The sequence below is a fragment of the Odocoileus virginianus genome, chromosome 15 (assembly GCF_023699985.2).
Source record: "Odocoileus virginianus isolate 20LAN1187 ecotype Illinois chromosome 15, Ovbor_1.2, whole genome shotgun sequence".
NCBI lineage: Eukaryota > Metazoa > Chordata > Mammalia > Artiodactyla > Cervidae > Odocoileus > Odocoileus virginianus.
Genome location: NC_069688.1, coordinates 55,672,965 through 55,697,569, shown reverse-complemented (window position 1 = coordinate 55,697,569; position 24,605 = coordinate 55,672,965). Strand labels below are relative to the sequence as shown.

At 38.5% G+C, this 24,605-nt stretch overlaps 1 long non-coding RNA gene across 1 annotated transcript in view; it reads right to left on the bottom strand.

Moving 5' to 3' along the window:
• LOC110132992 (uncharacterized) overlaps positions 1–24,495 on the bottom strand; it is a 39,441-nt gene extending 14,946 nt beyond the window's left edge. The window contains exons 1-3 of the long non-coding RNA XR_002312629.2: positions 23,636–24,495; positions 17,959–18,109; positions 389–482 (exon numbers count right to left, since the gene is read on the bottom strand). This is a non-coding gene — a long non-coding RNA (uncharacterized lncRNA). The remainder of the gene's footprint in view (positions 1–388; positions 483–17,958; positions 18,110–23,635) is intronic.
• Between the last annotated feature and the right edge of the window lie 110 nt (positions 24,496–24,605).

The window sequence follows — 24,605 nt, the reverse complement described above, 5'->3', positions numbered from 1 at the left end:
AAATCTTTTATGTTATTTTAATTGGGCCTTTTGTAAAGTTTTATCATCTAATTCATATTTATGTAACAAGTGTTCTGCCTATTGTCAAATATCAGGGAGGCTAGAATTTCCTTGAAAAGGCAAAATCACAGCTTTAATGAGGGCCCATAAGAGCCAGAAATCTATTGGAATATTTTTTCCCCATCTTCTCTCTAACCCAGTTCCAAATATTTAAATCAAAATTGCTGTCATCAGGGAACCAGGGATTATGTTCAATTACCGTTTGGAGACAAGCCTCTATTCGCTGACACGAAACTGAAAGTCCTTGAACTTTCAATAAATAATGAAGCAATGTAGAAAAGTGGTGGGGCTTTCCAGCCATTTGTCCCATAACCAAACACTTACTGACCTCAGTAGGTCCACAGTCACTCCATCCGCTTGCCAAGGGCATACTCCCAGTCCCTCTTTAGGCGCCACTTGTTACGGTCTTGACAGACCAGGACCTGGGAACAGGAGTCAATGAAAAGAAGGCGAAGTGAAGAAGGACGCAGGGGACCCAAGTCTCTAGTGAAACAAGGGTACTTTATTCATGGCAGCGTGTGCTTATATATTGTTATACAAGGAAGCTTTAGGCAGAAAAATAAAGTTGAGTAAAAAACACTGAAACCAGATGCATAACAACAGGAACTAAGGGAATAACAAAGTGAAACAAGGGTACTTTATTCATGGCAGCGTGTGCTTATATATTGTTATACAAGGAAGCTTTAGGCAGAAAAATAAAGTTGAGTAATAAACACTGAAACCAGATGCATAACAACAGGAACTAAGGGAATAACAATAGTCATACAACCATAACAACAGTAACTAGGGGAATAACAATCATCACAGGGCCAGAAGACAGTCCATGTGTTGGAAATAGGAATATTACTAAATAGTTCTACAGAAAAGTAAAAGGTTACTGAAAGGAATCCATGTATGCATTCTGCCTCATGACCTCAGTCCTGAGAACTGTGTGCAGCTCTGCTCGTTCCTGTTTTCCAGGAACTGATAAGGAACAGAGGGCCCTTGAGAAACAGAAAACAACATCTAGGATTCCTTAAAATTAAATATTCCCTAACAGGCCACCTGATGCAAAGAGCTGACTCATTTGAAAAGACCCTGATGCTGGGAAAGGTTGAAAGCGGGAAGAGAAGAGGATAACAGAGGATGAGATGGTTGGATGGCATCACTGACTCAATGGACATGAGTTTGAGTAAACTCCAGGAGTTGGTGATGGACAAGGAGGCCTGGCATGCTACAGTTCATGGGGTCGCAAAGAGTTGGACATGACTGAGCAACTGAACTGAACTGAACTGAACCTAAATATCCAACAATAGGTTAATAGCTAATGCATAATGAAACATTCATACCATGGAGTACTACATAACCACTAGATTGAATGAGCTAGGTGTATATTCTGTTATAAAAAAAATTTGCACATACATTGTCAATATTTTTTAAACAATTTCCAAAATAGCCTATATAGTACAATCCCATTAAAAATGGGCTTATTGTATTTTTATAGTAATAGAAATAAATATATATTTCTTTCTTATTGGCTGAAGTTTTATATAAAATAATTACCATAAACACACACATTCATATATATGTGTGTATATATATATATACATATATATGTACCATATAACACGCTAGTCAATAGAAAAGGAATATTTACTAAAAGAGAGAGATCAAGCTATCAGATCAGGATAATGCTGTACTCACATTCCCTCATGAACACATCAAAACCACTACTACATATAGAACTACTCTTGCTGAAATTGACCTGAGAACTAGCAGAACAATTCTTCTACAACCAGGGTTATAAAGAAAGACCCACATGTAATCTGGTAGGAAGGGAGCAGAAGCAATCTGGTCAGGACCTGCACCCCTAGCAGGGGACAGAGAGGAGAGGATATACCAGACTCAGAGATCCACCCTGGGGGAATAAGGGGTTTGAGCTACATATTAGCAGAGAAAGCAACGGCATCCCACTCCAGTACTCTTGCCTGGAAAAATCCCATGGACGGAGGAGCCTGGTAGGCTGCAGACCATGGGGTCACTAAGAGTCAGAAGCAACTGAGCAACTTCATTTTCACTTTTCACTTTCATGTGTTGGAGAAGGAAATGGCAACCCACTCCAGTATTCTTGCCTGGAGAATCCCAGTGACAGGGGAGCCTGGCGGGCTGCCGTCTATGGGGTCGCACAGAGTCGGACACGACTGAGGTGACTTAGCAGCAGCAGTTACATGTTAGACATGCCAACCCTGGGGTCTGACCCCATGAAGGTGAAGCCCCTTAGCTGGTCTAAAACCACTGGAGCTTATCAGAGGGCTGTAAGAAACTGAGACTCCACTCTTAAAGAGCATGCCTACAGACTTGCTTATTCACAATCACAGTGCTGAGGTAGCAGATTGAAAATTGCCTGGGGCTCTCCCCATGACAAGGCCACCCCAGAGCACTCTCCTCACCCACACTGGGCTCCTGCTGCAGTCCCTCTTGCTCCAACACTGCTCCCCACTAAGAGGGAGATGGCCATACACAACAAAAGTGCGCAAACTTGGAGGAAATGGAGCCAACTTGCACACCGGCCCTGCCTCTAATCAGCATGGAGACAGCCATTGCCAGCACGTGCCTTCTGATCACATGCAACTGAAAGGGGATGAGGCTAACTCCAGAGCAGAGACCACCATCACCATAGCACGCATCCCTGTGTACACTTGGGGTAGGATAAGTCTAGCTCAGTGTTGACACCAACCCCTCCAGCTCACACAGAGAAACTAACCAGGGCTCTCACACCAAAAAGAAAAGTGAAATCAACACAGAAGTGCACCCCAAGTTCTCAGGCTCAGACCACATCCCAAACCAAAGACTACCATCACATCTGAGAGAAACCCAGCTCCTTCAAAACTCCTACCCCAGCCCCGTGGGCCCTGCCCCAAGCCCTGATGCGGCAGTGACAGCCACCAATCATGGAAAAACTCCAACCTTCACCTGGCTCCAACCACTCCATCTCCAGTCCTACTTTCCACCAAAGTGGTGGCTGGTAGCACATCCTGGGGAAGACGTGATTCCTGCTTACTTCAGTTCCAGTTCTCTGACCAAAGCTACTGGGCACAGATGGACTACATAGGGATGTTCCCATATAAGCACATGCCTTCAAGACCAAGTAAGGTAACCGAGTCACCTAATTTCATAGAAATAAAGTTAACAAAATAAGAAGACAGAGGAATATGTTTAAAATGAAAGAAAATGAAAAAAGCCCTGAAAAAAATCCTGATGAAACAGAAATAATTTACAACAACAACAACAACAAAGATCTCAAAGTAATAATAAGATGAACTGGAGAAAAGAACAGATGAACACAGTGAGAATGTGAACAAAGAACTAGAAAAAAAAATTTTTTTAAAGAACTAGTCAGAGCTAAAGAATGCAATAACTGAAATGAAAACTATAACTAGAGGGAATTAACAGCAGATTAGGTGACAGAGAAGAACACATAAACAATCTGAAAGACAAAATAAAGAAATCACCCAATCAGAGCAGCAAGAAGAAAAACACATTTTCAAAAATGAAGATAGTTTAAGGGACCTCTGAGAATATATCAAGCATACTAAGAGTTACACCATAGGAGCTCCAGAAAAAAAGAAGAGAGAGAGAAATGGTTTTAAAAGGTATTTGATGAAATTATGGCTTAAAACTTCCTGAACCTGAAGAAGGAAACAGAAATCCAGGTCCAGTAAGCACAGAGAGTCCCACACAAATGAACAAAAAGAGAAGCACACCAAGACATACCATAATTGAAATGGCAAAACTAAACATTAAAAAAAGAAGTACAAAGGCAGCAAAAGGAAAAAGAAAAGAGTTATATATAAGGGAGCCCCAAAGGCTATCAGCTAACTTTTTCAGGAGAATCTTTGCAGGACAGAAGAGGGTGGCATTATATAAGTGCTTAAAAGCAAAAGTAAACCTGAAACCTAAGATGCTCTATCCAGCAAGGTCGTCATTCAGAATTAAAGAGGAGATAAAGAACTTCTCAAAGAAGCAAAAACTAAGAGAGTCCATCAATAGTAAACAAGTCTTACAAGAAATGTTAAGGGTTATTCTTTGTAAGAGGAAAGAAAAGGCTACAACAAGAAATAAGACATTATAGAAAAGGGAAAATCCTGCTGATAAAAACTGTGGATCAACCATTTAAATTAGCTAGTACAAAGGTTCAAAGACAAAAGCTGTCAAATCAACTATGACAGCAATAAACAATTAAGGGATAGACATGAAAATGTAAAATACAACATCAAAAACATAAAACAGTGGGGGGGGGGACTGAAATGTAGAGCTTTTAGAATGTGTTTGAACTTAAATGACCACCAGTATTAAATAGAAATAGTTATAGATCAACATGTAAACACAAATCATAAAACCTACAATAGATATACAAAACTAGAAAGAAAGGAATACAAACGTAACATAAAGAAAAGCATTAAGTCATAAACAAGGGACTAAAAGAAGAAAAAAGAAAGGAGAAAAACTATTAACAATCAGAACACACATAGCAAAATGGCAACAAGCGCATACCTATCAATAATCACTTGAAGTGTCAGTGGACTAAATGCCTAATGAAAGGAAATAGGGTAGCTGACTAAATGAAAATCTAGAATTAATCTATACATCACATACAAGATACACACAGATAAAAAGTGAGGAAATGGAAAAAAATATTCCACCCAAATGGAAACAAAGAGAAAGCTGAGTAGCAATACTCATATCAAACAAAACAGATTTTAAAACAAAGTCTATAATAAAAGACAAAGGGCATTATATAAAGATAAAGAGAACAATATAAGAAGAGGATATAATGTTCATAAACATACGCACAAATATTAATAGACATGAAGGGAGAAATTAACAATAACACAATAAGAATAGGGGACTTTAACACCTTACTTATATCAAAGGACACATTATCTGAAAGAAAATCAATTTTAAAAAAAACCACTGCCCTTAAAAGACATATTATACCAGTTAGACTTAGTAGATATCTATAGGACATTCCATCTAATACCAGCAGAATACATATTCGTTTCAAATGCACATGGAATGTTTCAAAACAAGTCTTAATAAATTTAAGAGGACAGAAATTATTTAAAGCATCTTTTTGACAACAATGATGAGAAGTTAGAAATAAATTACAAGAAAAAAATGGGAATAAATAACATACTAATAAAAAACCAATGAAGTCAATAACAGTCAATAAAAAACCGATGGGTCAATGAAGAAATCAAAAAGAAATTAATAAATACCTTGAGACCAATTAGAATAAAGCCATAACCTTCAAAAAAATCTATGGGAGGCAGCAAAATTAACTCTAAGAGAGTTTATACCAATACAGGCTATCTCATGAAACAAGAAAAATTTCAAACAAACCATTTAACCTATCATCTAAAGGAATTAGTAAAAGAAGAACAAGAAAATACCAAAGTCAGCAGAAGGGAGGAAATAATAAAAATCAAAGAGGAAATAAAATAGAGACAAGAAAATTATGTAGATCAATGAAGCCAAGAACTGGTTTTTTGAATAGATAAATAAAATTGATAAGCCATTACCCAGACTCATTTAAAAAGGGGGGAGGAAAAGAAACAAAATGAACAAAATAAAAAATGAAAAAGGAGGAGTTACAAATGTATCACAGAAATACAAATAATCATAAGAGAATACTGTAAACAGTTATATGTTAACAAACTGGACAATCTAGAAGAAATGGATAGATTCCTAGAAACATGCAATCTTCTGAGACTGAATCAGGAAGAAATAGATAATCTGAAAAGACCAATTACTAGTACTGGAATTGAATCAGTGATCAAAAGCTCCCAACAAATAAAAGTCCAGGACCATTCAGGGGAATTCTACTAAACATAAAAGGAATAGTTATTATATACATCTCTCAAACTATTCCAGAAAAATGAAGAGGCAAGAAAATTCCTAAATTTCTTCTGATACTAAAACCAGATACTACAAAAAAAGAAAGAAAATTACAGGCCAATATCCCTGATTAATGAAAATACAAAAACTCTCAACAAAAAAAAGCAAATCAAAATCAACAACATATAAATAGGTCCATACACCATGATCGAGTTTGATTTCTTCCATGGATATAAGAATGATTCAATATCTGCAAATAAATCACTGTGATACTTCACATTAACAAAAGGAGGGTTAAGAAAATGCATGATCATCTCAATAGATGCAGGAAAAGCATTTGACAAAACTCAACACCCATTCATGATAAAAACGCTCAACAAAATAGGTGTAAAGGGAACATATCTCAACACAATAAAGGCTATATATGACTAGACTGCAGCTAACACCATATTCAATGGAGAAAAGCAGAAAGAATTTCCTTGAAGTTCAGGAATAAGACAAGGATGACCACTCTCACCACTTTTACTCAACATAATACTGAAACTCCTAGTCACAGTAATAATCAAGAAAAAGAAACAAAATGCATCGGAACCAGAAGGGAAGAAGTAAAACTGTCACTAATTGCAAATGACACAATATTGCATATAGAAAACCCTAAAGTATCCACTAAAAACCTATTATAACCAATAAATAAATTCAATAAAGTTGCAGGATACAAGGTTAATGTACAGAAATCTGTTGCTTTAAAAAAAAAAAAAAAATCTGGCTGTGCCACATACTTTGTAGGATCTTAGATCCCTGACCAGGAATCAAGCTCAGGCACAAATGGCTGAAAGTGCTGAAAGCAAGGATTTCATTCAGATTTGATGGAGAAATCAGAAGCTTTACAGACAAGCAAAAGCTAAGAAAATTCAACATCTCCAAACCAGCATTATAACAAATGCTAAAGGAACTGCTCTAGACAGGAAACACAAAGAAAAAGACCAACAAAAACAAACTCAAAACAATGAAGAAAATTACCAGTTAAGAAAATGGTAATAGAAATATATGTTAAGTCACTTCAGTTGTGTCCAACTCTTTTGTGACCCCTGGGATTGTAGCCCACCATGCTCCTCTCTCCATGGGATTCTCCAGGCAAGAATATTGGAGTGGGTTGCCATGTCCTCCTCCAGGTGATCTTCCTGAACCAGGGAAGGAATCTGCATCATTTATGTCTCTTGCATTGGCAGGCAGGATCTTCACCACTAGCCCCACCTGGGAAGCCCCTCATAGGAACATACATATCGACAATTATCTTAAATGTAAATGGATTAAATGCCCCAACAAAAAGACACAGACTGACTGAATGGATAAAAAAATAAGATCCATGTATATGCTCCCTACAAGAGACGCACTTCAGCCCTAGAGACATATACAGACCAAAAGTGAGGGAATGGAAAAAGTTATACCATGCAAATGGGAAAAAAAAAAAGCTGGAGTAGGAGTACTCATATCAGACAAAATAGACCTTAAAATAAAACGTGTTACAAGAGATAAGAAAGGGCACTACATAATAACAAAGGGATTAATCCAAGAAGAAGACACAGTAATTATAAATATTTATGCACTCAACATAGGAGCACCTCAATACATAAGACAATACATAAGACCAAAAGGATAAATTGACAGTAACACATAAACAGCAGGGGACTTTAACACCCCACTTACACCAATGGACAGATCATCTGAAAGAAAACAAATAAGGAAACACAAGCTTGAGATGACACAATAGACCAGATAGATTTAATTGATATTCTTAGGACATTCCACCCAAAAGCAGTAGAATATATTCTTCTCAAGTGCACAAGGAACATTCTCCAGGATAGACCACATCTTGGGACACAAATCAAGCCTTGAAAAATTTAAGAAAATTGAAATTGTATCAAGCATCTTTTCCAACCACAATGCTATGAGATTAGAAGTAAATTACAGGATTAAAAACTGTAAAAGCCACAAATACATGGAGGTTAAATAGTGTACTGCTAAATAACCAAGAGATCACTGCAGAAATTGAAGAAGAAATTTTAAAATACACAGAACAAATGACAATGAAAACTTGACAACCAAAACCTATGGAATGCAGAAAAAGTAGTTCAAAGAGGGAAGTTTATAGCAATTCAATGTCATCTCAAGAAACAAGAAAAATCTCACATAAACAATCTATCCTTACACCTAAGGCAACCAGAGAAAGAATAAAGAAAATCCAAAGTCAGTAGAAGGAAAGAAATCATTAAGATCAGAGCAGAAATAAGTGAAATAGAAATGAAGAAAACAATAGCAAAGATCAATAAAATAAAAGTTGGTTCTTTGGGAAGATAAAGAAAATTCATAAAACTTTAGCCAGACTTCTCAAGAAAAAACAGGGAGAGGACTCAAATTAATAAAACTAGAAATAAAAAAGGAGACATCACAACTGACACCATAGAAATACTAAGGATCATGAGAGACTACCACAGCAACTGTATGCCAATAAAACAGACAACCTGGAAGAAATGAACACATTCTTAGAAATGAACAAATTCTTAAGACCAAACCAGAAAGAATTAGAAAATATAAACCTACCAATCAGATGTAAAGAAATTGAAACTGTGAATAAAAATCTTCCAACAAACAAAAGTCCAGGACCATATGACCTCACATACTAACTCTACCAAACATTCAGAGAAGCACTAACACCTATCCTTCTCAAACTCTTTCAAAAAATTGCAGAGGGCGGAACACTCTTAAATTCTATAGGTCACCATCACCCTGATACCAAAACCAAAGCCATCATAAAAAAAGAAAATTATAGACCAATATCACTGATGAATATAGATGTAAAAATCCTCAACAAAATACTAGCATTCAGACTCTAACAACACATAAGGATCATACACCATGATCAAGTCATATTTATCAGGAATGCAAAGATTCTTCAACACATGCAAATCAATCAATGTGATACACCATATTAACAAATGAAAGAATTATAACCGTATGATCATCTCAATAGATGCAGAAAAATCTTTTTTACAAAATTCAATATCCATTTATGATAAAGACTCCCCAGAAAATGGGCATCAGGGGAACCTACTTCAACATAATAAATATCATATATGACAAACCCACATCAACATAATAAATATCATATATGATAAACCTACATCAAACATCATACTCAATGATGGAAAACTGAAACCATTTCCCCTAAGAACAGGAACAAGTCAAGGATGTTCACTCTTACCATTCTTACTCAACAGTTTTGAAAGTCCTCACTTCAGCAATCAGACAAGAAAAAAAGTAAAAGAAATACAAGTTGGAAAAGAAGTCAAACTGTCACTGTTTACAGATGACAGGTTGCTATGCATAGAAAATCCTAAAGATGACAACAGAAAATTACTAGACCTACTCAATGAATTTGGCAAAGTTGTCAGATACAAAATTAATGACAGAAATGTCTTGCATTCCTATACACTAACAATGAAAAAAAGAAGAAAGAGAAATTAAGAAAATAATTCCATGTACAATTGCAACAAAAAGAATAAAATACCAAGGAATAAACCTACCTGAGCACCAAAAAATTGATGCTTTTGAACTGTGGTGTTAGAGAAGACTCTTGAGAGTCCCTTGGACTGCAAGGAGATCCAACCAGTCCATCCTAAAGGAGATCAGTCCTGGGTGTTCATTGGAAGGACTGATGCTGAAGCTGAAACTCCAATACTTTGGCCACCTCATGTGAAGAGTTGACTCTTTGGAAAAGACCCTGATGCTGGGAGGGATTGGGGGCAGGAGGAGAAGGGGATGACAGAGGATGAGATGGCTGGATGGCATCACCAACTCAATGGACAGAGGTTTAGGTAGACTCCAGGAATTGGTGATGGACAGGGAGGCCTGGCGTGCTGCAATTCATGGGGTCGCAAAGAGTCGGACACAACTGAGTGATTGAACTGAACTGAATCTATGACAAAGGAAGCAAGAATATACAGTGTAAAAAAGACAATCTCTTCAATAAGTGGTGCTAGGAAAATTGGACAGTACATGTAAAAGAATGAAATTAGTATACTACCTAACACACTAAATTCAAAATGGATTAAAGACCTAAATGTAAGATCAGACACTACAAAACTTTTGGAGGAAAACATCAGAAAAACATTGACATAAACCACAGCAAGATCTTTTTGGATCTTGCTAGAGTAATGAAAATTAAAACAAAACTAAACAAATGGGATGTCATTAAACTTAAAAGCCCCTGCGTAACAAAGGAGATTGTAAACAAGAGGAAAATATAACCCTCAAAATGAGAGGAAATATTTGCAAACAAAGCAACAAAGGATTAATCTCCAAAATATACAAATAGCTCATGCAGCTCAATATCAAAAAAACAAACAATCCAATCAAAAACTGGGCAGAAGACGTAAATAAATATGGCCAAGAAGCACATGAAAATATCCTCAACTTCACCAATTATTAGAGAAATGCAAATAAAAAATACAATGAAGTATCACTTCACACCAGTCAGAATGACCATCATAAAAAAATGTGCAAACAGTAAAAGCTGGAGAGGGTGTGAAGAAAAGGGTACCCTCTTACACTGTAGGTGGGACTGTAAATTGGTTTAGCCACTGTGGATAACAATATGGAGGTTCCTCAAAAAACTAAAGGTAAAACTACCAAACAACCCAGAAATCTCATTACTGGGCATATACCCTGAGAAAACCACAACTCAAAAAGACAGTTGTACCCCAGTGTTCATTGCAGCACTATTTACAATAGCCAGGACATGGAAATAACCTAGATGTCTACTGACAGATGAACAGATAAGGAAGATGTGGTATGTATAGACAATGGAATATTACTCTGCCATAAAAAGGGATGAACTTGAATCAGCTGTAGTGATGTGGATGAACCTAGACCTAGAGTGGGGTAAGTCAGAAAGAGAAAAACAAATATCATATATTAAAGCATATATATGGAATCTAGAAAAATGGTACTAATGAGCCTATTTGTAGGGCAAGAACAGAGGTACAGATGTAGAGAATGGGCTTGTGGACACAGCTGGGGAAGAAGAGGGTGGGACAAACCAAGAGAGTAGCGCTGACATATATACACTACCATGTGTAAAGTAGATAGCTGGCAGGAAGCTGCTGTATTGCATAAGCAGCTCAGCTTGCTGCTTTCTGGTGACCTAGAGGGGTGGAATAAGGGGGTGGGAGGGAGGCTCAAAACGGAGAGGATATATGTATACCTATGGCTGATTCGTGTTGTTGTACAGGAGAAACTAACAAAATATGTAAAGCAATTCCAACTTTTTTAAATGAACAGAATACCTGAGTACACTTTTTCGAAAGAAGACATATAGATATGCATATATATGACCATATCAATAGATGCAGAAAGGGCTTTTGGTAAAATTCAACTCCATCATCTATTTATGATTTTTAAAAAATCTTCAGAGAATGGGCATAGAGAGAATGTTGTTGTTGATGACATTGTTATTACTATTTAGTTGCTAAGTCACATCTGATTCTTTGTGACCCCATGAAGGGTAGCCCACCAGGCTCCTTTGTCCATGGGATTTCCCAGGCAAGAATATTGAAATGGGTTGTCATTTCCTTCTCCAGGGGATCTTCCCAACCCAAGAATCAAACCCATGTCTCCTGCATCGGCAGGCAGAATCTTTGCTGCTGAGCCACCAGTGAGCCCACAGGGAACATGTCTCAGATAAAGACCATATATGACAAGCCCACATCTAACATCATACTCAGTGGTGAGAAACTGAAAATAGTTCCTCTGAGATCAGGAGCAAGACAAGAGGGCCAATTCTCTTCACTTCTCTTCAACATAGTTTTGGAAGTTCTAGCTACAGAAATCAGAAAAGAAAAAGAAATACAAGGACCTCAAATTGGAAAGGAAGAAGTAAAAACTGTACCTGTTTGCAGATGACATGATACTATACATAGAAAATTCTAAAGAAAAGATGCCACCAGAAAACTACTAGAGCTCATCAATGAATTCATTAAAGCATCAAGATACAAAATTAATATATAGAAATATGTTGCACTTCTATGAACAACAAATTATCAGAAAGAGAAATTAAGGAACAATCCTATTTACCATCACATCATAAAGAATAAAATACCTATGAACAAACCTACTTAAGGAGGTAAAAGACCTGTACTTTGAATACTATAAGACATTGATTGTGAATTCCCTGGTGGTCCAGTGGTTAAGATTTCACACTTCCCAGGCAGAGGACACAGGTTTGATTCCTGGTCAGCCAACTGACATCCTGCATGCCATGGAGCACAGCCAAAAAGACAAACACCAATGAAAGAAATTGAAGATGACACAGAAAGATGGAAAGATATATCATTATCATGGATTGGAAGAATTAATATGGCTAAAATGAGCATAATACCCAAGGCAATCTACAAATTCAATGCCATCCCTATCAAAATACCAATGGCACTTTTCACAGAAATAGAACAAATAATGTTAAAATTTGTGAACAAGATTCCTAGTAGTCAAAACAAGACTCCTGCTAGCCAAAACAATTTGAAGAAAGAAGAACAGGGCTGGAGAAATTATGCTCCCTGTCTTCAAGCTATTCTACAAAGCTACAGTAATCAAAACAGTATGGTACTGGCACAAAAAACAGGCACATAGATCAATAAAACATAATAGAGAGTCCAGAGATAAAGAATCTACCTGCCAAAGCAGGAGACACAGTTTTGATCCCTGATCTGCAAAGATCCCACATGCCATGGAGCAACTAAGCCTGTGTGCCACAACTATTGAGCCTGTGCTCTAGAGCCCAGGACCTGCAAATATTAAGCCCACATGTTGCAACTACTGAAGGCTGTGCCCCCTAGAGCCCATGCTCAGTAACAAGACAAGCTACCGCAATAAGAAGCCTGCACATTGCAACAAAGAGTAGCCTCCACTCATTGCAGAAAGCCCGCACAGCAACAAAACACAGCACAGCCAAAATTAAAATAAATAAATAAAATTAAATATAAAAAAAGAATAGAGAGCCCAGACATATCCAACACTCTCATGGTCAATTAATCTATGACAAAGGAGAAAAGACAGTCTCTTCAATAAGTGGTGCTGGGGAAACTGAACAGCTACATGTAAAAGAATGAAATTAGAACATTCTCTAATGCCGTAAACAAAAATAAACTTAAAATTAATTAAAGACATAAATGTAAGATTAGATACTATAAAACTCCTAGAGGGAAAAAACATGAGTAGAACACTTTGGTATAACTGAAGCAGAGTAGTTTTCCTTTTTCTTTTGTTTTCTTTTTTGGATTTGTCTCCTAAAGCAAAGGAAACAAGAGCAAAAATAAACAAACGAAACCTAATTGAACTTAAAAGTTTTACACAGCAAAGAAAACCACTGACAAAACAAAAAGAAAATCTACTCAATGAGAGAAGATATTTGCAAGTGATATGACCAATAGGAATTAATATCCAGCATATATAAACAGTTCATACAACTTAACATCAAAAAACAATCCAATTAAAAAATGGGCAGAATTGAATAGACATTTTTTCAGAAAGAAAATACAGATAGCCAACAGGCACTGTGCTGAAAAGATGCTCAACCTTGCTATCATCAGGGAAATGCAAATCAAAACCACAAAAAGATTTTACTTCATACTTGTCAGAATGGTTTATAATTGAAAAGAACACAAATGACAAACATTGGTGAGAATGTGGAGAAAAGGGAAGCCTTGTTCACTGTTGGTGGGAATATAAATTAGTACAGCCACATTGGGAAACAGTATGGAGATTTCTCAAAAAACTAAAAATAGAGCTGCCATATGACCCGGCAATTCCACTGTTGGGCATATATACATGACAAAAACACTAATTCAAAAAGATACACTTACTCCAATGTTCATTGTTTTTGTTGTTGCTCAGTCACTAAGTTGTGTGTGATTCTTTGTGACCCCATGGATTGCAGCACGCCAGGCTTCCCTGTCCTTCACTATCTCTCAGAGTTTGCTCAAACAAATGTATATTGAGTCAGGGATGGCATCCAACCATCTCATCCTCTGTCACCCCGTCTCTTGCCCTCAATCTTTCCCAGCATCAGGGTCTTTTCCAACGAGTTGGCTCTTCACACCAGGTGGCCAAAGTATTGGAGCTTCAGCTTTAGCATCAGTTTTTCCAATGAATACTCAGGACTGATTTTCTTTAGTATTGATTGGTTAGATCTCCTTGCTGTCCAAGGACTCTCAAGATCTTCTCCAGCACCACAGTTCAAAAGCATCAATTCTGCAGCCCTCAGTCTTCTTTATGGTCCGACTCTCACATCCATACATGACTACTGGAAAAACTATCACTTTGACTAGACAGACCTTTGTCAGCAAAGTCATGTCTCTGTTTTTTAACGTTCATAGCAGTATTATTTACAACTGCCAATGTATGAAAGCAACCTAAGGGTCCATCAACAGAAGAATGAAGATGTGAGGTATATATATATATATACACACACATACACACACACAATACAATACCATGCAACCATTAAAAATGAAAATATTGCCATTTATAACAACATGGGTGAACCTGGAAGTTATTATGCTAAATGAAATAAATCAGACAGAGACAGACAAATACTGTATGATATCACTTACATGTGGAATACAAAAAATATAACAAACTAGTGATTATAACAAAAAGGAGCAAACTCACAGATATAGAGAACAAGCTATTCAATAGCATTGGGGAGAGGGGGTAATAGAGGATCTCGTGATTAAGAAATACAGAGTACTATACATAAGCTACAAGGACAGATTATACAACACAAGGCACGTAGCAAATATTTTATGATAACTATAAATGGAAGTATAAGCTTTACAAGTTGTAAGCTACTATATTATACACCTACAACTTATACAATAGAATACATCAACCATAACTCAATAAAGAAAGAAAATATTACACCCAACTTTGAACCTATAGTCAACAATCTAGATAACACAGACTGGTAGGGAGCATTGAGTTGATGTAAATGTATAACAAAGACTAAACCACTGTATGGGTTACAGTTTCAAATAGATTGCCAGTAACATTGATAGCATGATATAAAAATGTTATTAGTAAAAATAAAATGTGAGAAAAGGGAAGTGATAGCAATTATGAAGATGCTAATTTGCTTATTTTTTAAAGCAGTTAGTCATAGAATCTGAAATGTGTTTTTGAAAACATGTTTTCAAAACATAAAAATTTCCATTCATAATGACTTTTAAATCTTAGCTATTTTAGGAATTAACATCTTATGCAACAGGAATATTTTCTAAATTTCAAGAATCCTTAGATTGTATTTTATTTCTTTTTCTCTGTTATTAAATTTAATAAAGTTAATAGTTTAAAGCAATGACTTTAAAAATATCTTATCTTCCCCCCAACTTCAAAAGTATAAGACAGTATAGTGCTGACTTCCCAGGTGACACTAGCAGTAAAGAGCCCGCCTGCCAATGCAGGAGATGTAAGACACATGGTTTTAGTCTCTGGGTGGGGAAGATCCCCTGGAGGAGGGCATGGCAACCCACTCCGTATTCTTGCCAAGAGAATCCCATGGACACAGGAGTCTGGCAGGCTACAGTCCACAGGGTTGCAAAGATCAGACAAGACTGAAGCGACTTAGCACACATAGTACTGGCATAAGGATCAACATATAAGTCAATGGCAGCAAGTTAAGATCCAGAAATTAACCCTTACATTAACAATCAATTATTTTCAACAAGGGTACCAAGACAATCTGGGGGTGGGGGGGGGGGGCGGGGAATAGTCTCTTCTATGAATGTTCTGGAACAACTAAATAATCACATGTGAAAGAATGAAATTTGACCCTTCCTCACACTGTACACAAAATTTGGCTCAAATTAGATCATCAATAAATGTAAGTGCCCAAACTTTAAAACTCTTAGAAGAAAATACAGGAGTGATTCTTCATGACCTTAGAAAGCTTTGCCCAACTTAAGCACCTAAAGCACTAGAAACAAAAGAAAAATTAGACAAACTGAACTTCATCAAAATTAAAATCTTGTGGGCTTCAAAAAATACTATCAAACAAGTGAAAAATACAATCCATATATTAGGAGAAAATGTTTGTAAATTCATATATCTGATCAGGGACTTATAATTAGATTCATAAAGAACACACAATTCAGTAATAAAAGGGACAAATAACCCATTCTAAAAATAGACAAAAGAGCTAAATAGTTACTTCTCCACAGAAGATATACGAATGACCAATAAGAACATGAAAAGACATTCAACATTACTAGCCTTTAGGAATATGAAAATCAAAACCATCATGAGATATCACTTCATACTCACTAGAACAGCTAAAATCAATAAAGTAAGATAATAACAAACGTTGGTGAGGATGTGGAGAAATTGGAGACTGCTAGTGAGAATGTATTAATAAAATGGTGCAGCCATTTTTCAAAACTGCCTGGAAGTTCCCTAAAATGCTAAACACAGTATTATCAAAAGATCCAGTAATTCCACTCCTAGATATATATCCAAGAGAAATGGAAACATGAGCCCACGCAAAAACTTGTACACAAGCATTCATAACAGCATTATTTGTAATAGCCAAAAAGTGAAAATAACCCAAATGTCTATAACAAATGAATGGATAATTCAAGTTGGTATATTCATAGGATGGAATATTAATCAGCAGTAAAAAGAACAAAGCTCTAATACATAAGATGAAGGACCCTTGAAAACAGTATTCTAAGTGAAAAAGGTCAGTCACAAGACCACATTCTGTATGATTTCATTTATGTGACATGTTCCAAAGAAGTAAATCTATAGAGCCTGAAAGTAGATCGTTGATTGCCTGGGACTGAAAGGATTGAGGAGAAATAGAGAGTGAACGCTAATGTGTGTGAAATTTCTTTGGGGGATGATAAAAATGTTCTAAAATTGATTGTGGTAATAGTTGTACAAATCTGTATGCTAAGTCGCTTCAGTTGTGTCCAGCTCTTTATGACCCTATGGACTATAGCCAGACAGGCTCCTCTGTCCATGAGATTCTCCAGGCAAGAATACTGAAGTGGGTTGCCACGCCCTCTTCCAGGGAGGGAACCCAGGTGTCCCACATTGCAGGTGGATTCTTTACCATCTGAGTCACCAGGAAGCCATCAGGATCACTGGAGTGGGCAGCCTTTCCCTTCTCCAGGGGGTCTTCCTGACCCAGGAATCAAACCAGGGTCTTCTGCACTACGGGCAGATTCTTTACCAACTGAGCTACCAGGGAAGCCCTAAATATGCTGTAGGGGTCAGTTAATTATTTTATGTGTGTTTGATATATTTCATAGTGTAAAAGAATCAAATTGTGCCCAAAATAAAATTTAAAAACACATACAAAGATCCTGCTTTTATAAGATTGCTTGTCTGCATGCCTACTATATATGTATGTATGTATGTGTGTGTGTGTGTCTGAGTGTATATATGTGTGTGTGTATATAAACATATATATGCTCTACCTCTGTAGATAGATCAATCTAGAAAAATATTCACCTAAAATTAACATTTTATCATACAGCATTGGCATTTATTTTCTTTACTATGCTTGGAAAGTTTGGATGGCACATCTAATAACAAATACATACCTTTTTTTCCCCCCTAAAAGTCAGAGTTTTGCTTTACTTTTTTCCATGCCTTATTCATATTTCCTTGGTTTTTACCTAACGTCCATTCCCTGTTCTAGGACCCACCCTATCCACTAGACCACATTACATTTAGCTGTCATATCTCCCTAAGGTCCTCTGGGCTGCGCCAGTTTCTGAATTTCCTTGTTTTGGGTGACCTTGACAAATTTTAGGAACACTGGTCACATATATTGTAAAGTGTCCCTGAACTGGGATTTATCCGATGGGTTTCTCATGATTACACTGGGGTTACAGGTTTTGAGGAGGAAGACCAGAAGGGTACAGTACACCCACATAAAGAGCATATACTAATAACGTGACTTACCACTGTTGATATCGACCTTGATCACCAGGCTGAGGTGGTGTTTCTCCGCTGTAAAGTTACCCCTTTTTTCCCTCTTTGGAAGAAAGTCACCATGTGCTCCTTACACTTAAGACGTAGGGAGCTGTCCTCCACATCTTTCAGGGCAGAATATCTACAAAACACATGTGGAATCCTCAGGACGGGAGATTTGTCTCTTCTCCGTTTATTTATTTATTCCTTCCTTCCTCCAAGCATTTATTTATCTCAGCATGAACTCAGGGATATTTAGGTTTTGACATGGATTATAATCACTTTATTGCTTAAATTATCCAAACTTTGGCCATTGGAATCTCTTTCAGTTGGCCCCTGTGTCCCTTTGACATAGCCCCTTCACTGTGTGGTTTTTGCTTTGCACCAATTTTTTCAGAGCAATATGCATAAAGATTAATGTACATTAATGATGCTATAGATAGTAATGCATAGTATACTGTCAAGCACACTTAAGTAAAATTACTAATATAACTTAGCTTCCCTGATAGCTCAGTTGGTAAAGAATCCGCCTGCAATGCAGGAGACCCTGGTTTGGCCACCTGATGCAAAGAACTGACTCACTGGAAAAGACCCTGATTCTGGGAACGATTGAAGGCAGGAAGAGGAGGGGATGACAGAGGATGAAATGGTTGGATGGCATCACTGACTCGATGGACATGAGTTTCAACAAGCTCCGGGGACTGGTGATGGACAGGGAGGCCTGGCGTGCTGCAGTCCGTGGGGCTGCAAAGAGTCAGACAGGACTGAGAGACTGAACTGAACTTAGCTAACAATAATAGCTCAACAACAATATTATTTTTAAAAATTCCACCGTATTTAATTTTTCACACTGGAAAACACTGACAGACTACTAAGAGCTAACCAACCTCTGTGGAGCACTTACTATGCATCTACTGTTCCATTGAATCCTCACAATAACCCTAAGGCTAAACCTTGAGGAATATTTAATGTAAAGTTAGTATTAACCTTATTTAATACAAGGCTTAGACTCACACTCTAGGAGTCAAGCACAGCACTTCTCAAAGTGGGGTTCCTGTACTTTGAATCAGTAACACCTGAGAATTTTTTATGAATGCATATTCTTGGCTGTCACTCCAGATTTCCTGAATCAGAAACTCTGGGGTAGGGTTTAGAAGGTTGTGTTTTAACATACCCTCTGGACAGAGGATCCTGGCGGGCTACAGTCCATAGGGTCGCAAAGAATCAAACTCAACTGAAGCAACTTAGCACATCCTGCACGCTAAGTGATTCTGAGTCAATTCTTGAGAAAATGATGGAGTCTTGAGAAATGTCTTGAGAAAATGAAAAGTCTGTGTGCTTTATCACTTAATAATAGTTTCCCCTTAATCACTAAGAAGAAAATCAGTTATAGGTGATTTCAATTTAAAAAATGGTGTTAAATGAGGTAGGATTCTGGGGTAGTTTAATTCTGTACTCTGGGCTCCTACTGCATGACCAAACAGTTTTAAGTACTCAGTTCACCACTAGAGAGAGACCCTATACCCCTCAAGTGTGAGCGTGTCTAGTCCCTCAGTCGTGTTCAATTCTGTGACACCACGGATTGTAGCTTTCCAAGCTCCTCTGTCCATGGGATTCTCCAGGGAAGAATACTGGAGCGGGCTACCATCCTTACCTCCAGGGGATCGTCCCCACCCACGGACTGAACCCACATCCCCTACGTCTCCTTGCATGGGCAGACAGATTCTTTACCACTGAGCAACCTGGGAAGCATAAGTACTGAATCTTTAAAGTGAAAAAGTCACACACAAGAAATCTAAAATTTTACTGGAGAGAGATTTTATCTCTCTGCATCATTATTAAAACAATTTGCTTAAGCTTCTTAACATGGGACAGCTGCATTTGAAGTTATATTGCTTAGTCGCTCAGTTGTGTCTGACTTTTTGCGACCCCACAGACCGGTTCCTCTGTCCACCAAGTTCCTCTGTCCACCAGGTTCCTCTGTCCACGGGATTCTCCAGGCAAGAATACTGGAGTGAGTTGCCATTTCCTTCTTGATCCAGGGATCAAACCCAGGTCTCCTGCATTGCAGGCAGGTTCTTTACTGTCTGAGCTACAGGAAAGCCCATTTATTTAGGCATAAACACTAGCAAATAAATATATCATGGTTGATCACTCAACATCTTTCTTCATTTCTAAAATGGGGCAAAAGCTTAGTGGAAGAGAATAACAAAATAATAGCATAATTAAAATAAATGATCTAATTCAAGCATCATCACCTCTAAAGTTCCAAAGCAATAAGAATAGAAAAAAATTTTAATGATCCAGTTATGTGCATCGCTTTCCCTTTCCATGTTATTCAGAGAATTTAGGTTAAAGATTGGTAAATACAGCATCTGGTACATGGTGAGTTCTCTGTACATAGGTCTGAATAAATGAGTAAATGGAGTTAATGTAACTCTTTGCCTTCACTGGACCTTTCTTAAGCCATCCCACATTGGAATTCATTCAACTTTACACAAAATAAGATTGTGCTATTGTCACAATAAATATACAAATATTGCATAGTAGTTTATGAGAAGTCAGGTTATACTGCTTATAACCTGGAACAATAATACTGAAAGATTTTGGAATGCTATACCCAATGTTGGACACACACTGGTTATTCCAAACAAGAAAAGACATTCATTAACTATTTAGTAATTTTTGTTTATGTTTGTTTAGTAACTTTGAAAAAAAAAAAAAGCATAATGAGAGGAGTGGGTCCTGGTACAGTGGAAAGAGAGGGAAGATAAAGGATAATTCCAACTTCCCTACTATCTTACCATGTGACCTTGGCCTCCCCAGGTCCCCAGCTCCTCTTCTATGAAATGTCTCCTGGGATAAAATACAGCCTATAAGAAAGCGCCTCCCAACAGTGAAAGAGAATTGAGAATAATTGTGCTGATGTATGTTTCGAAATGTCTGTTGACAGAAGAGAAAGATCAAAGAGTCCAGATCTCAGGGGAAGAGTTCCTAGAACACATATGTTGGGTGGAGACTGAAAGAGTACAGTTCAATATATATTTGTTCAACAATTACTATACTATGTATGTGGCATCTGCCAAAAGATTTGAGTTACATGATGAATAAGATAGTCCCTGCTGCCATCAATATCTTCATACAGAGACCAAGATAAGGACTATGATGATCAATCTGTGTCACTACGACTAAACTACAGGACGCCCACACATTTGGCCAAACATTACACTGGATGAGTTTGTAGGGGTGTTCCTGGACGGGCTTAACATTTGAATTGGTAGACTGAGTAAAATGGATTGCCTTCCCTGACATGAGTGGGTCTCATCCAATGAAAGACCTGACTAGAACAAACAGGCTGAGGAAGAGGGAATTCCTCCTGCCTGACTGTATGGGCTGAGATTTGGGGGTTTTTTCCCAGTCTTCAGACCCAGCCAGAAACATTGGCTCTTCTTGGGTCTTGAGCCTGACAGCATTCATACTGGAATTCATGCCATCAGCTCTCCTGGGTCTCCAGCTTATTGACTATGTATCTTAGGACACGGTTTCCATAATTATATGAGCCAATTCTTTATAATAGAGCCATATATATGGTTTTCTCTGGAGAACCCTAATAGAAGGACCAACCTCCTTAGCATGGCCAAATGCCCTACAAGACCTGGTCATACCTACTCTCCCACTATAATGCATATCACCCACTTCCTCTGCTCTAGCCTCACTAGTTTTCTTTCACATCCTCACATGCATCATGCTTCCTCTGTCATGGGGTTTTCACTCACTCCTTTATTAATTAACAAGCTCTACTAATTACTGAGTTCCTACTATGAGCCAAGGGCTGTGGTGGCATAGGGAATATAATATAAACATGATAGCAAAGTGCTTGATTTCATGGAGAATATGTTCGAGTTATGGGAGGCAAATAGCATACAAACAGGTTAACTTCAGAGAGTAGCATGCACCTCAGGGGAAACAAAAAAGGAGGATATGGCAATAACAAGGTGATCAGAGAAAGTCTCACTCTGTAGGTGCCTTTTAAGTAGAATTTTATATGATGAAAAGGGCTAGTCATATGGAGATATAAGGAGTGTTCTAGGCAGAGAAAACAAAAACAAGACTGACTCTGAAATGAGCTTGATATATGGTAGGGATAGCATAGTGGGGTGGTGAGAGGAGGGAGATGGGTAAGTAAGAGCAAGATACAGCCTTCATAGCCACAGTAAGAATTCAAAATTTTATTTTAAGCATAATGGGAATGAGTCTTAGTCCACTGAGCTGCTATAGCAAAAATGCCACAAACTGGGTAGCATATAAAAAAAACAGAAATTTAAGTTCTGGAGGCTATGAAATCCAAGCACTGGTCTAGTCGGTGTCTGCAAAGAGCCTCTCCCTCATGGATGCCAGCTTCTCAGTGTACAGAAGGAGACGGGAGCTCTCCGGGGTCTCTTATCAGAGCACTAACCCCATTCATTAGGCCTCTGCCCTCATGACCTAAGCATCATCCAAAGACCCTACATCCTTACATCATCACCTTAGAGAGCAGGATTTCAACATGTGAATTTCGGGGAGACACAAACATTCGGACCCATCCAGTATAGGCCTTTGAACTGTTGGCATAATCCAACCCACACTTTATTTTGTATTGCCGTGTGTGACTACAGACACGGAAAGATCAGTAAGGACGGTTTGCAGTAAAGGTGGATGATGACAGGAGCTTGGATAATGGTGACATAGAAATGAAGAAGGAGTGGTTCAGGATACGTTTTGGAGGTAGAACAGATGAGAACTGCCAGTGGGGAAAAGAAAGGATGACTGCTAAGTTTTTGATTTGAACAGTCAGCTGGAGGGTGTACCATTTTCTGAAACATGGAAGTTGAGTTCAAAATGGGAAGTGGCAAAGGGGAGTGGTGGGTATTTGCCTATGTCCTCTCTCTGGACTGTCTTTCTTCCTCTCTTCACTTAGTTACCCCCTTTCCAATTTTTGGGTCTCAGTTTAAGTGTCATTTTAGCAATGTAGTCCTTTTCCCCAATAGTTCAAAGCAAACTTCTATATTCAGTATATGCTCACTTGGTGTCCTGTACTTTTCCTTTGTTCTTGTGTCACATTGCAAAAGTGGCCCCTAACACGTTGTCTCTATTGTCCCTACTAACAGCCTTCCCACCAGAAGACTTGGGCATGAGACCATCCTAGATCATCCAGCCACCAGGAGACCCACCAGCTCACCAGAAAGGTGTGAAAGAGCCCAGCTGAGCAAACTCAAAAGTAGAACCATCCAACCTACTCACAGTATCCTGAGTTAGCCAAAGGACTGCGGTAAGCAACTAGGTTTTGCAGTGATTTGCTACATAGCAAAGAGTGATACAACAGTTGCAGTCTTACATGTTGCAATCTTACATACATGTATCTGTTTGATTAGTCTGTCCCTTGGGAGGAGACTGTGCGCTCTGTTAAACACTATTCCGGTTTTCAGTTACCACTCAGAGCCAGCATATCTGAAACACATCAGGCATTCAATGGACAACTTGCTGAATGAATGCAGGAGGAGAAGAGAGGCATATTTGTAACAAGAGAGAAAAGTTCTGTAAGAGAGGTAACAAAGGTCTGGGGACATCCGTTTGTCCAAACCAAACTTTTATCAGCACACAATGCTGAGGATTACAAAAGCAAGATTACCTTTCCTCTGCGTCCAAGAGCTTCAAGTCTAAACTAGGAGGCAGTACAAAATCAACAGAATATACCGCCTTGGAAGGGGCTCTAACACTGCCTGGAAGATTGAAGTGTCCAAGTTGTCACAGGAGGGTTCTTGAAAGACAAAGTCAAGATTTAGTCCCTTAGGGTTTACTTGGAAAAGGGGCACAAGCGAAGGCCAAGGACATGGGGTTTCGTTTGTTCAGTTCAGTTCCGTCACTCAGTCATGTCTGACTCATTGCGACGCCATGGACCGCAGCACGCCAGGCCTCCCTGTCCATCACCAACTCCCGGAATCTACCCAAACTCGTGTCCATTGGAATGCCATCCAAGCATCTCATTCTCTGTCGTCCCCTTCTCCTGCCCTCATTCTTTCCCAGCATCAGGGTCTTTTCAGAAGAGTCAGTTATTCGCATCAGGTGGCCAGAGTATTGGAGTTTCAGCTTCAGCATCAGCCCTTCCAGAGAATATTCAGGACTGATCTCCTTTAGGATGGACCGGTTGGATCTCCTTGAAGTCCAAGAGACTCTCAAGAGTCTTCTCCAACACCACAGTTTATCTCGGGGTATATCGCTGAGGTCTGTCTGTCTCCTCATTAAACTCTAAGGCCCTTTAGGGTTGGTGGAGGGTGGTGAGGGACGGATTCTTATCTTCGTATTTGTTATTCCCAGAGTCGAACATTCTCTTTTCCACAAAACGGGAGGTCAGTAAACATTTGCTGAAGAAACGAAAAGGGCGGAAAGCGCTGCTCCTTGCAAGAGCCCGCACTTTCGGCCTCCACACGGAGACTTGGACAAGCCGAGCGCAGGTTCTACGTCTTAGCCGAGACCCGCCCCACCGGCGTTCGGTTCATCTCCCCCTTCGTTGCCGGCTGACCGGCTGTGCTCCCGGCCCAGTGTGCCGGGACAGAGGTGGAAGTTTGGTTGCGCGGCGCCTCAGGAGGGGCAGAGGCCCG